Source organism: Leiobunum rupestre, chromosome 7, assembly GCF_980474605.1.
Source record: "Leiobunum rupestre chromosome 7, qqLeiRupe1.1.hap1, whole genome shotgun sequence".
NCBI classification, from domain to species: domain Eukaryota; kingdom Metazoa; phylum Arthropoda; class Arachnida; order Opiliones; family Sclerosomatidae; genus Leiobunum; species Leiobunum rupestre.
This window is the reverse complement of record NC_143390.1, coordinates 26401299-26417241: the sequence shown is the minus strand read 5'-3', so window position 1 is coordinate 26417241 and position 15943 is coordinate 26401299.

Genomic DNA, 15943 nt, shown 5'->3' with positions numbered 1-15943 from the left:
TTAATATAACTTATAAATATTTAACTAAATATAAGATTAATATAATTTATAAATATTTAACTAAATATAAGATTAATATAATTTATAAATATTTAATTAAATATAAGATTAATATAATTTATAAATATTTAATTAAATATAAGATTAATATAATTTATAAATATTTAATTAAATATAAGATTAATATAATTTAGAAATATTTAATTAAATATAAGATTAATATAATTTATAAATATTTAATTAAATATAAGATTAATATAATTTATAAATATTTAATTAAATATAAGATTAATATAATTTATAAATATTTAATTAAATATAAGATTAATATAATTCATAAATATTTAATTAAATATAAGATTAATATAATTTAGAAATATTTAATTAAATATAAGATTAATATAATTTATAAATATTTAATTAAATATAAGATTAATATAATTTATAAATATTTAATTAAATATAAGATTAATATAATTTATAAATATTTAATTAAATATAAGATTAATATAATTTATAAATATTTAATTAAATATAAGATTAATATAATTCATAAATATTTAATTAAATATAAGATTAATATAATTTATAAATATTTAATTAAATATAAGATTAATATAATTTATAAATATTTAATTAAATATAAGATTAATATAATTTATAAATATTTAATTAAATATAAGATTAATATAATTTATAAATATTTAATTAAATATAAGATTAATATAATTTATAAATATTTAATTAAATATAAGATTAATATAATTTATAAATATTTAATTAAATATAAGATTAATATAATTTATAAATATTTAATTAAATATAAGATTAATATAATTTATAAATATTTAATTAAATATAAGATTAATATAATTTATAAATATTTAATTAAATATAAGATTAATATAATTTATAAATATTTAATTAAATATAAGATTAATATAATTTATAAATATTTAATTAAATATAAGATTAATATAATTTATAAATATTTAATTAAATATAAGATTAATATAATTTATAAATATTTAATTAAATATAAGATTAATATAATTTATAAATATTTAATTAAATATAAGATTAATATAATTTATAAATATTTAATTAAATATAAGATTAATATAATTTATAAATATTTAATTAAATATAAGATTAATATAATTTATAAATATTTAATTAATTTCGAGAAACTGCGTACGCAATGATTAACCTTTGCACGGAAAATGCGAACGCGTTCGCAGGACAGACACACAGACACACAGACAGATAGACAGACAGACACGGTGATTGTAAAACCCCTCCTGGGGGACTATGAGGTAAGAATGAAAAGCAAAACTAAATTATAAAATGTCCATGGTTATGGACTATTCTACCTATTCACGTATTTTATCACTCTTTGCAATTCAGTCCATAGTTGGTTCTTATTAACTTAACAAGATCTTTTAAGCCTAATATGCTATTAAGTTCTGTGACTCACAATTGATTCGATGTTTGGTTTCTAATTATGCGCTAGTACAAAATGTAAAACGTCTTTCCTGGTGTAAGGACCTCGCTGTCATATACACCTATAGATAGATGACTTGGGTCTAAGGTGGTGCCTCGGGTATTAGCCTAGCTGATTATTATATGAAATAGTATAGAACCACAATTCTGTGAGGGACTGATACGGAAGTGACAACTAGCAGACAAATGCGTATTTTCTGGATGCACTACGTTATAGCGCCATCTTTCCACCAATAGAAAGAACAAAATGATATGTGACTTCAATAGTTCGACGCACTCCGACAGCTTTTTTTCGTGAATCACTCGCGCTGGACTCGGGAGTGGCAGGTGCGGCTTTTGTGATTCCTGCTCTGAAAGTCGCTGCGACTTCGTTCGGGGATTCCGTGCACCCCATCAATAGGATTGAGTTGTTCGCTATCCCAATGGCTCTTTCCTACAACTCCGCGTTACTCTAGGGCTAGCAACGTAAGAAGGCCTAATCTATCGCGTTCTTTTTCCAAAAACTAATATTTGTAACCGATAGATGGCACTATTACGTAGCGCATCCATAAATTATGGGCGTTCTGCTAGCTGTCTCTTCCGGGTTCTTCCCACGGGCCCTTGTCCAACGTAAGATATCTTTAACTGAGGTAAAATAACTCGGTGTCATTCTCGACAGTAAACTAACATGGAAGCCACATCTTGATCTTAGTATCAGGAAGTCTAAAATGTTATTTTGGAGAGTAAGGGGTACCATAAGCAAGTCTTGGGGTCTTAGCCTATACCATGATAATCAGACCTGTGTCAGCATTACAGGAGCTATGGGAACAGCCCCAAGCGTTTCTCTGGAGGTGCTCCTGAATATTCTACCACTCCATCTTTATATAGAAGAGGTTGCAATTATGAGTGCCTATCGGTTACTACATAATGGTTGGTGGAGGTCTGCTATTTGGGAGTGCAGCCACACCAAGTTGTTTCGGCAATATTCTGGTCATTTACCTATCTTATTGATGGGTCTCACAACATAGCTGCAAAGTTACACTTTGAAAAGCAGTTTAGTGTTTACTTTCCAAGTCGTCTAGACTGGTCTGGCGACACAGTTTTTGGAACCAAGGGTGAAATTGTTTGGTTCACGGATGGCTCCAAGACACATTAGAGGTGGGTGCTGGAGTTTGCTGTCAGATTAAGAAGTTTGGCTTCTTTGAGAGCCTTGCCGTTTTGGCTATGGTTTTTCAGGCTGAGATTTCGGCCATCTGCTTCTGTGTAGACTTCTGTCTTACACTCTAAAAACACAACACTAGAAATTGAATGCATCAGCATTCAATGCCTTGCCACTGTGGTGGAATGCTTTACCATTCAAATGTAAATGCTCACGGGGGCGTTCAACTTTGACTGCCAGGTTAACATTCAATATTGAAAGCGAAGATTTAATCCTGAATGGGTAAAGCATTCAAAGCCAATAGTCGCACAGTTCATCTTTGATTGCTGAAGTTCCAATTTAAGCGATCCGGCGTTCAAATTTAACATTTTTGGCGATCATATTTACCTGAAATGGCGTTCAAATGTGCGTGATTTAATATTCAAATTTAAGTCGTTTCACGTTCAAATTTAAGTGTTTCGGCGTTAAAATATACGTTTAAGAGTTCATATTTAAGTCTTGGGTCGATCATATTTACCTGAAATGGCGTTTAAATGTGCGTGATTTATCATTCAAATGTAAGTCTTTAGGCGTTCAAATTTAAGCGTTCCGGCGTTCAAATTTAAGTATTTAGAAAGGGAACAAGTAAGCTTACATCATAGTTTAGAAAATACGTTTTTATTGAAATTTAAACTTTATTCTTTAAAGTAAATTAAAGTGTATTCTAAAGCATGATCAATAAACTTATAGTTATTCTGTAAGTCTATTGACAATGCTTAGTACCGGCGACGATACATCTGTTGTTACAATTTTAAAAACCACTTTCTGGAAAGTCTTCTCCGTTGTCTTTCTCAAGGAAGTCGGATACTCAAGTTGAAACGTATAGTATCCAGAAAACAAGGATGCGACTGCCATTCTTATAAAGTTGACGTCAAATGACACTCCGTCAATTTTAACCTCTAAGGGAGAATTGAATAATTCTCTATTTTTTCCTTTTGGAATACTATTGTCGGTGTATTCACAATTAAATCCTGTATGAAATATAAAAATATTAATTTTATAAAATATATACTATTTAAATTTTGTAGAAACGGAAGAAGGAAATTGCATACTAAGCAGTTCTCTTCTTTAATAGTAGATGGCGCGTCAGTCACTGCGTTTGCGCAGATCGTGTTACTGAAGTGGTGAATTATCTTGATTTTTTATTTATTGAAGGCTGAAAAGCTCTTTCAAAAAACGCCAACAATTAATTTCGAGTTACCAGGTTTTGGAGATCAGGTAGTGAAATAAAATGAAATCTAAATTCCCAATTTAAATTTATATCAGGTATATTTCTGTTTATAATCTGTAGAGTCAATAGTTTTTACCTCTCCGAGGGGACAAAGTCCCCTCGGAGGGGTTATACAACCACCGTGTCTGTCTGTGGGTCTGTCTGTCAGGCCTGCGAACGCGTTCGCAGTTTCTCGAAGGGTTGGCAAAACCACCGTGTGACGGTGAGCGTTAACGGATTCATTTGCGGTTTGGTTTGGATGGTGTTTTTTCGCTCACCGTCGTGACGGTTTGGTGTATTACGTTTTTGTAATGTTTATGCGTAGGTTGTGAGTGTTGAATTTGTTGTGTTTGTGTTCTGATGCTTGCGCATGTTGTGTTTATATGGGCGTTTTCTCTCCAACTTCTTCTTAATGACTTTGGGACGGATCGAGTGCTGAGTGTAATGCTACCTCTCAACGTCCAATGGCAGGGTTTCCACCAGTTGTACACGGTATTCGTCTTAGTATCAATTTGCGATCGCATCGGGCGGGATTTGAACCCGAGACCTACTGCTTGACAGGCGGACGTTCTACCACAGAACCACCGACACTTGTTACGCCTTATTGAAAATTAGCCCTTCAGCTTTATCGGAAGCGTATTTAATAGAGTACGAAATTTTGGTTTAATTGAAATAGAATTGAAATTGAAATTATTGCATCGAAGAAATTCTAATTTAGCGTTTCTCTATTGATTAAAAACAAATGCGCCACCCAGGTTTCGAACCCAGACCATTCGGCTTGGCAGTCGAGCACTCTACCACAGAACCACCGATAGCTACTTAGGTTTACTGAAATTAAGACGCGCATCGTAAGCATAATAGGTAATAAAGTCTTTTTTTATTAATGAATTTATGAAGGCCTAATCTGGTTTTTTTACGAATGAAATTTTAAAGGTTAAATCTTGTTTTAGCGCAGTCAGCCGAGATAAGAGGGTTAAAGGGTAGACCCTGTGGGTGGTCCACTTTGTTAGTTTTTTGTTATTTATTTACGTGTATTATTAATGACCTATATATAGTTGTATTACTTCAAAGACGATAATTTAACGTTTATTGCTTTAAGAGCTGGCGGTTAGTCAAGTGGCTCTCTGTGCTTTGTTGATGGTAAGGTTTTTACTTCTGGTAAATATATTTGGTGTGGATATTTGGATATCTACGATTTCTAACGCAGCCAATGATTTCCTGGGTGTGCGAGTCATTATATGATATTGGAAATTGGACGGCATTGGTCTTTTCATGCGGTATGTGTCACAACGTCAACTGGAAGTCTACGAGTGTTGAAATAAATTGAGCGTTAAAGATGCGGCAAGTATTTCGTAAGCGAGAAAAATACAATTACCATCTGTAGATATTTCTTTCATTAAAATTTGCTTAGTATTATATTCAACTGATAAACATGTACTGTAAAAAGGGTTAAATTCAATTGCGCATTGTTTTAGTAAGTCTAACTCGCTGTTGTAACTACTTAATTTATAATATTCTGAATAAATTAAACTCGATTGTTTCGTCTCAATTATTTAAATTAAAATTAAAATTTTATACCGGGCAGGGTTTGAACTGAGAATACGTTTTTCGTAAATAACTCTGAATTGCGGAGGTATCTTTGGGGTCGTGTCGAGAAATTAATACCACTAGGGACCATTCTTCCAAGGAGAGGTATATTTTGGCTTGCCAACTTCTTATTTCAACACTAAACGTTTACTAGTGTTTCAAAAATCTCGTTCCATAAGCTGCTTAACGTAGCCATTGTTGGCCGGAAGCGGGGAACCCTATATTTTCTTTAAGAACAAATAATTTAATTGCTTAATTCTAAGCCAAGAATAATATAAAATTAGAATAGCAGAACCAATAGTTATTTACCTGCTTGTTAAAAGGTCCCCTCGTGGAGTCGTGGTAGTTGAACAACAAAGTAGGCTAAGGCTTAACACGACCAGGAAAAATGGCCAATCTCCCACGATGCTCTAAAGTAATAGCAGAGTCTTTTTGGAGTGGGTAGTGACCAGTGATGTTCCGGCGCGATTTAGGAATGTACTTTCCCCTAGGTCAAAATGTACTTTTGGAGGATAAAATGTACTTTTCGTTTATAAGCTGAGCGGCGCGCGCCCTCTATGAGTTTTTTTATCAAAAAGCGCGGGAAATTTCAAAACGTTTCTAGTTTTTTAACTTTTTTATTGCTATAATCATATGTAACATAATCACTTATAAGTATGCCATAAAAGCATTTTCGCTAATGAAACCTTGTTCACGGGATATGACGTAAATTACGTCACTTACAATTCCGTGACGATATACGCGTCATCAACTTTACTGATTGGAAACGGAAGTTAGTGAGAATTCCTCGCGCGTTTCTGGCTTTGTCCATGTCAAGTTTAGCTCGTGCCTCGCGATCACATGATTTCATTTTCATGGTAACCTTTTCAATAACGCAAGGATTATAAGCATTTCTGCATTTTTGGGTACGCTTAATGTATGTTCCGCGTGAAACAAGGTCTCATTGAATTTTTTTCATTGGAAATGTTATACAGAGCCATACTTATCAGTAATTATGTTACATATGCTATAATAAAAGTACAAACTTTAATAACGCAGATGTTCCTAGGTAGAACTCAGATGTTACATTACACAAAATTAGATGATGGACGCGTTAATTGTAAATACAAGAAATTAATGGAAACAAAAATGTGCTCAAATTTTAATATTTTGGATTAAAATTTTTTTTGTATATTTTAAAAAACTTGTTTACAGTCTCCTTGATTTTGATAAGCCCAACTGTCCAAAGTTTTCTAAAACCCACCCCCTCTATTGGTAGTAAGTACACAAAACATTCCAATTATGTACACCTGTTACCCCGCGAGTGATTCAGAGCGGCTAAGTAGATTTCGCTATTCACTTCATTTCCTGCATTTAAAGCTGCTCTATGTCTGCAAAAGGGGTGGACCCCCCTATTGATACTGATGAACGGTCAAAAGAAGAAGTCCGAAATATTAACTGCCTTTAAAACGTAGCTGCCCTTGAAAACCAGTATTCCAGTAAGTCGGAGCTATGAGCGGAATTTCGCTATCTATGCAGGTGGCTGAGGTCGGGAGGGTGGGAGAGCGGGGGTTTACAATGGAAATTCGGAGATAAGCAGAAAATTTGTAATGGTTAAATTTAAAACAATCCCCCAAACCAATTAAATTTAAATAAAGTTCCATGTATGTTTGGATCAGAATCTGGTTATTTTGAGATTCAACTAACTCTTGCAATAAGCTCATTCCTCAAGCTGCAGGTCAACTGAAATTTGTGATGTATTAAGGGCTGCGTTCAGCAAAGCTCATCGGACTCAATGATTACTAATCGCTGACATCGGTTTCCTACTGTACGCTTTTTCGCGTTTCCGGTTTGGACGTCACGAGAGTCATCGGTTACTCACCGAAGTCATCGGCTAGAAGAGTCGGTTTTTCCGATGACTGACGTCATTACTAACGTAAAACTACTATAAAAGCACCGATGACTGAATAAAAGCGTTCAGCAACTTACGACTTTATTATGACGAAAAAGCTCATCGGTGGAAAATATCAAATCCATCGGGTTTTTTTCCGTTGACTACTATACTGAAAGTACCCAATATATCACTTTTCTACAATTTACAATCTACATTAAAGTTCATAAATTGACCAATTAAATTTAAATGAAATACCCTATATATATTTTTCAAGAGCTGATAACAGACTAAAGCCAAGTGTTTTTAGGGTTCTAGTTTAAAAACAACTTATTTTTTCAATCTCTTAGCTAGGTATACATTTCAAATAAATAAAAATTACAGTTGAAATCCTGATAAAAGGTCATATGTAATTTTATTACATTATTTCTACCTAATAAGATGTAGACATGGCTATTTTTGACCATAGAAGCCAATACACTTAGCAACATCTTCCAAAACAAAATTATAGAACAGGTAATTTTACCTTCCCTCGCTATAACATTAAAATATTGTAAAATCACCCCCAAAAGTTAATAATATTATCCTATATGTAACTAAATTTAAATGAAATGCCCGTTATGTTCCTCAAGAGCTGTTAACAGACTAAAACCAAGTGTTATTATGGTTCTAGTTTCAAAAAAATATTTTTATCAGTGCATAATAAAAGCGATATAATTCAAAAACCCTGAAAAATTAAAATTTCACAGTTTTAATCCAATAGTGTCTTTAATTTTAAATATTCCATTACCTTTAAATTTCTAAATAGGTTATTACACTAAACAGAATAGGAAAAGAGCATCTGGAAATACAATAAAAAGTGCCATGAGCATGACCATTATTTTAAGACCAGGGGTTAAACAAATGTAATTAATTAATCTAAGCCTTTCAAAAAATGTTAAAAACTTGTATTTGGTTTAAAATTTTTAATAGCTCAGTCTATTTTGTATATAGCCAAATCAAGAATGTATTTATTTATATTTAGGTATAAATAAATACATTCTTGGACAAATCCAATGACCCAATAATAAGGGCTAGATATAAGCGATGTCTCATAGTGTTTAATCAGTTAGTTTCTAAACATTAAAGAAAATGTTGATGCCAAGAAAAACTTAGTTATCATTTACAAGTATCTGTTTTAATTGAAGAATAAGGATGTTTAATAGTTTTCAGTTGTAAATTCGAAAATTATAAAAGAAAATAAAGATAATTTTAGTGATAACTTCCGAAAATATGATAAATGTTTTGAAAAAGAATCGTTTTTTTTTATATATAACTAATATCATATTTGTAAATTGAAACGGTATTACAACGTATATAACTCTCATTAAATATAACGTTGAAAAGAGTTGAAAGTATGCACCTAATATCAACGTTGATATTAAGTTAAGAAATAACCTTAAAACGTTATATAAATCAAAAAACCAAAAATCAACAAAACTGAAACATTGTCATTGCTACCTGGGTCAGACTACAGTGCTACGGTTTAATTGACTTTTGAAAGACGCAGAATACCATTCAAAAGCGAGGAATTTTATTTTCAATTTCTTTCAAAAGTAATTATTTAATTATTGAAATTCAATTTCCAAACACCCTGTACAATAAAATACGGCTGAGACAGAATAGTTTTTCAGTTGGTCAAGTTCTAACTTAACTTGGCCAAATATAGTCGGCGTCAAAAGCGCGCGGTACAAAGTTCGAGACAGACGACCTTCGAATTTGATAGCTCGACGGTATGTAGCTAGAGAGAAAGCTAAGGAAAGTTTCCTTAGGAAACTATGTATAGAGAGAGAGACGAAGTATGAGAGATAGGTGTGATCATAAGTTAATGATACCTCTAAGTAGACAAATGGCTATGCTGCCTATGGCGGATATGCTTGTCCAAATTGACCTATGTCTCTCCGTACTGCGTATCAAAGTAGCCTTAACATAGACTTGGAACTGCCGAAGCTGACGTTTCTTTAATCCCGTTTGGTGCAAGGCTAGCTTGAACTTCCCCAAGAGATAAATTTCGGTATTCCCTTAGAAAATTCGTTCCCCCCCCCCCGCAGAGGACAAAGAACGTTTTTTTGCTACACTCTTTTTAGAAACGTTTACTGGGCGCCGCCATTATCGTACAGACAACCATCGAGCAAGCCCTCTACCACAGAAATTTCTTCCCCCCAAAACCGGTTTTTTCATCACCCTCCCCGTAGACTGTAAGGTAATGGCGGTCGATTGCGGAGGTGCGTTTAAGAGTATAGTTTCATTCTCGACCGCACAGCGGCGCTGGGTCCGAGATATTTTTCAAAACTTTCATTTTCGCGGGAATCGGAGAGACAAGATTTGACATCACATTTTCTGGACAAAGATTCCACCTTGAAAGGGCTTATTTGTCTACTTAGAGGTATCATTAACTTATGGTGTGATGTATGAATAGCGAACGACCAAGTTAGAGTAGAGAGAGAGAGAGAGAGAGAGAGAGAGACGAAGTATGAGAGAGAGAGAGACGAAGTATGAGAGAGAGGTGCGATGTATGAATAGCGAACGACCAAGTTAGAGTAGAGAGAGAGAGAGACGAAGTATGAGAGACCTCGATGTATAAGAGAGAGACAAAGTATAGATATAGTAAGACCAAGTATGAATATAGCACGACCAAGTATGAATATAACAAGACCAAGTATGAATATAACAAGACCAAGTATGAATTTAACAAGACCAAGTATGAATATAACAAGACCAAGTATGAATATAACAAGAGGTGAAGTATGAATATAGCGAGTGGTGAACGAATTTTGTCCGGTTTGGCGTGCCATACGCTACCGCAGCCGTTACGAGAAAGCGGGGCTGAACATCGAAAATTATTGTAAAATGAATTTCAAAATTTTGTAAATTATTTTAATCGTGTAAATTTGTGCTACTATAGGGTTAAAGTAATATCCATTTTAGATTAATTAATTGTTTCGTATTTTAAATAGCTCAGGTCGATCACGTTTGGTATACAATTTTATGGTACTCTGACTGTGGTTTTCGACGGTTACGGTCGGTCGGAAAAACAACTTTGTTTAATGGAATTAATTTAATAATAAGGTGTATCCGCTAAATACAAGATAATACACAATGATCTTAGCCGAGAGTCCAAGTTTTTTAATTCTTTAGGCATTACCCGCCTAAATCTAGTGATCCGGGTTCAATTCCAGACAGTTTAAATATTGCTAATTAAAATAAAACAATTGCACCGAATTTTCTTTAAAATAAGCTCAGATAAAATTTTATTATTAATTATATAAATATAAATAATGTATAACAAAACTATTAAAGAAACAATTGTCTCTTCCATAATTAAAAAGCATAAAGTATGGCAGAGAAACGTTAGGCTTTATGTTTAAAAAAATGCCTGGTGCAGTGAGTGTCGGTGGCTCAACGGCTAAACACTCGCTCGGAGTACAGAGCGCCGTGAGTTCTAATCCCGGTAGCCGGATTTGTTATTTAATTATTAATACACGAGTCACATCATTTCAATTTCTTCTGCGCAATAATTTAAATCGAACCCAAAATTTCGTTATATTTACATAAGAAGCGAAAAATAAAACACTATTGATATACGCTTTTGATGAAACTGAATTTCTAATTTTCCACAAAGTGATTTAAGTATCGGTGGTTCTTTAATTGGTACTGTTAGAACGTCCGCCTGTCATTCAGGAGGATTCGGATTCGAAACCCGCCCGATGCGATCACAAGTAAGACATATACCGGGAACATTTGTTGGAAACCTTGCCATTTGGATGCTTAGACGTTAAAAGCATCGTGAAAGATTTTTGAACGCAGAGGCTTATGCGTGTTCGTTATGGTTGAGCCTTGGATTAATAGTAAGTCCTATTATTAATCCAAGGTTGAGCAAACCGTCGTCTGCTAAAATTTAGCTGCTCACAAGGAGGATTAAGGGAAGGGGAGCTGTATTGAGGCGCCTCTTATGGCTGCATCCGTAGTCAGAGAGCGTGAGACGACCAGTGGGTGGGAGCGGGAGGAAAATGTATGTAAAATACCGGCTCGCGTTCCTGTTTTGAGCGCCCTCTAGTTCAAAAAAACTGTTGAAAGTTATTTCGGTTTTTATTTTGAGAATTCGGCTGCTTTGGTGTTTGTTTTTCTAATGCCGTAAATTAGTAAACAATTTGCAAAACTCAAATTTTTTTTATATGGAAAATGCTCTTACTTTAGTTATATGATATTAATCTTCGCGTGATAAAAAAATTCGAATTTTATTTACTAAGTAAATCTAGTCGACATACATTTTTAGCGTATTCACGACGAAACACCGAAGCAGCAAAATTCTCAAAATAAAAACCGAAATAACTTTCAACAATTGTTTTGAACTAGAGGGCGCTCAAAACAGGAACGCGAGCCGGTATTTTACATACGTTTTCCTCCCGCTCCCCCCCACTGGGCGTCTCACGCTCTCTGACTACGGATGCAGCCATAAGAGGAGCCTCAATACAACTCCCCTTCCCTTAATCATCCTTGCTGCTCACAAAGTCGCTTGGATAGTGGATACACTGGACGATCCTAATATACCGCCTACATACGAATACATACTTTACTAACTCCGTTTTCTCCTTGGCGCACTTTCCAACGATGGCATATCTCAATATTATAATAAACACATAACTTCAAAAACTTTATACCTTAGAGCTTATATTAAACATTATGTACTGAGCCATTTGCAATATTATACCGAGAATTTCAAGAAATGCAAGAATTATAAATAATACGTTAATATTAAGTATGTTTCAAATATAAAAACAAAAAAAAACATTAACATAGCTCTTCGAATATCGTTAACAAGGAGATTTCGATAGGGCCTAGTTTGTAAATAACAAAACTTGGTTTTTCTCAAGAACCAAGTGGAAAACCAGAACCAAACTTGGTATCCGACTAGATACCATACCACTGTAGACGTATCGACCACGTTTTGCGTGGTTGTACGCCTAATAGTTAAGCTAATCGAAATTTACTAACTGGCCGTACCTCATTTCGTTTACACGGAGATTTTCATAAGCAGGAGTTGGTAAATTACCGAACTCGTTTTTCCCAAGAACCAAGTGGAAAACCAGAACCAAACTTGGTATCCGACTAGATACCATACCACTGTAGACGTATCGACCACGTTTTGCGTGGTTGTACGCCTAATAGTTAAGCTAATCGAAATTTACTAACTGGCCGTACCTCATTTCGTTTACACGGAGATTTTCATAAGCAGGAGTTGGTAAATTACCGAACTCGTTTTTCCCAAGAACCAAGTGGAAAACCAGAACCAAACTTGGTATCCGACTAAATACCATACCACTGTAGACGTATCGACCATGTTTTGCGTGGTTGTACGCCTAATAGTTAAGCTAATTGAATTTTACTAACTGGCCCGCATCTATTTCGTTTTCACGGAGATTTACATAGGCATGAGTTGGAAAATTACCGAACTCGTTTTTCCCAAGAACCAAGTGGAAAACCAGAACCAAACTTGGTATCCGACTAGATACCATACCCCTGTAGACGTATCAACCGCGTTTTGCGTGGTTGTACGCCTAATAGTTAAGCTAATCGAATTTTACTAACTGGCCCGCATCTATTTCGTTTACACGGAGATTTACATAGGCATGAGTTGGAAAATTACCGAACTCGTTTTTCCCAAGAACCAAGTGGAAAACCAGAACCAAACTTGGTATCCGACTAGATACCATGCCCCTGTAGACGTATCAACCGCGTTTTGCGTGGTTGTACGCCTAATAGTTAAGCTAATCGAATTTTACTAACTGGCCCGCATCTATTTCGTTTACACGGAGATTTACATAGGCATGAGTTGGAAAATTACCGAACTCGTTTTTCCCAAGAACCAAGTGGAAAACCAGAACCAAACTTGGTATCCGACTAGATACCATGCCCTTGTAGACGTATCGACCACGATTTTCGTGGTTGTACGCAAAATAGTTAAGCCGTTTGAAATTTACTAACTGTCCTGCATCTCATTTCTCATTTCGTTAACATGGAGATTTCCATAGGGCCTAGTTTGTAAATAACCGAACTCGTTTTTCCCAAGAACCAATTGGAAAACCGGAACCAAACTTGGTATCCGACTACACATCATCACCCTGTAGATGGATCGACCACGTTTTGCGTGGTTGTACGCCTAATAGTTAAGCTAATTGAATTAAACTAACTGGCCCGCATCTATTTCGTTTACACGGAGATTTACATAGGCATGAGTTGGAAAATTACCGAACTCGTTTTTCCCAAGAACCAAGTGTAAAACCAGAACCAAACTTGATATCCGACTAGATACCATGCCCTTGTAGACGTATCGACCACGATTTTCGTGGTTGTACGCAAAATAGTTAAGCCGTTTGAAATTTACTAACTGCCCTGCATCTCATTTCGCTAACATAAGGATTTCCATAGGGCCGAGTTGGTAAATTACCAAACTTGGTTTTTCTAAAGAACCAAGTGGAAAACCAGAAACAAACTTGGTATCCGACTAGATACCATGCCCCTGTAGACGTATCAACCACGTTTTGCGTGGTTGTACGCCTAATAGTTAAGCTAATCGAAATTTACTAACTGGCCTACATCTCATTTCGTTTACCTAAAGATTTTCTTAGGCATGAGTTGGTAACTTACCGAACTCGTTTTTCCCAAGAACCAAGTGAAAAATTAGAACCAAACTTGGTTTGACGTTTACTAACATATTTTGCAACGTAGAGAGATTTGGAAATATTTCCCATTATTTCTACGTCTCCTTGGTTTAATAGGACCCAATTGTCCATTGTACAATATCGTCATTTGTAACAATTAATTTTGAAAGTTGGGCTTTCCCTGCTCCCTTTACAAAGGTTTGGAACATTTCGTTTTTTTTAATCCAGACTGGTTGTGACGGCATTTTATTCGAACAACGTTCCATGATCAGTGTTTCTTTTAGAAAATTTTATCCCGGGGGGGGGGGGGTTTCCAGACATTCGGGGGTGGGGGCGGTAGACTTTTTCCGAGGGGTGGGGGAGGGTGAAGCAACCCCGGAGAGATGCCTGAACGAAACACTGTCCATGATGAATGGAGTTCTAAAATAAATTATTGAATAAAATGATAATTATTTTTTATAATCTATAAAAGAAAATAATAATATTAATAATAATAATTGATAATAATCTATTTGGATGATATACAGAATTACGTAAAAAAGTACCAATAGATTTTAGACATTTAGTCCTTTTCTTAAGAATATTTATTTTCTTTCCTGATTTTTCGTTCTTGCTACTAGATGGAGTAAATGTTCCAAGGAAAATTAAAAATTGGTCAGTTTTCAAACAAGATTCAAATTAATATTTTAAGTTGTCAGAAAAGCAACTACCTAAATGATTTAAATATGTACTTAACGGACATCAAAAGGTTTCAAAAATTCCATTTAAAACACGCCTGAAAATACAAGTATGCTTTAACACGTCCTGCAACTATTTCACTAGTTATCTTTATCTGAGTAGGTTTAAATCAATAGTAATAAAATGAAAACTTAATTTTTTTATTAACTCCTTGCCACTTTATTAATTTCTTATTTTTACATTGAAAACATTTATAATAAATTTGTCTCGCGAAACTGCGAGAGCCAATGCAAATCGCATGATACCAGCTTCAACATTTCGTGCATAATACCCACCTCTCTTCTTCTTGCTTTTTCTTTTTAGCTAGGCATTTTTGTTGGCCGACACTGCAAAAAACACTAATATTAATACACTCGTCTAACCATTTACTAGTCTCCTCTTCAGTATTAAGTAAGTTATATTTCAAATACGTTTTTAAGCTTGTTAATTGCAAAATCTGTTTTTTTTGCTATTGACACGTTGCACCTTTATATTGCTCCATAATTTGTGTTTATAATCAAACTATCGCTCTCTACTTCCTTATCTTCGAATAAAAGATTTAAAAGAATTTTCCTACCTTCTTTTAAATTTTTTGGAACTGGATTTACGAGCGTTCAATATACCACACAAATAGAAAACGGCGAATGACCCGCTGTCCATAATTCCACTTGCAGTATACCATTGTCGTGGGCAATCGTCGCTCGAAGCACATGTCCATTCACCAATACTTACTGATATTCCGGCTCTATGTAAAGCGAGAATAGCGAAAGACATCAAAGTTTTGAAGTGAAGCTGCAACGTATCTGGTTTTGTGCGCAATCCATCCAGTATGTAAATTTTTTTATCCTTAAAAAAAATTAAACCGAGTAGCCAGTGACTGGTAAGTACTGCCTTTGATGGATCTTTAGGCATTAAAATAGCTAAAATGTCTTTGTTGGCGGCTTCATTTATATGTAAGAAACTATAGTATTTAATTATCAAATTGTCGAAATATTGTTTTTGACTTTCTAGGTGCACATTTTTGACCCCTTTATAAAATCTTTGAAAACTATCACAATCGATCAAATATACGTGTCGTTCCAACTTTCGGCTTCTAATTAAATTGTTAATACATTTCTTTAAAACCAAAGGATTCCCACAAGAGTTTCCTTTTAATGTTTCGGCCCAACTGCTAACAT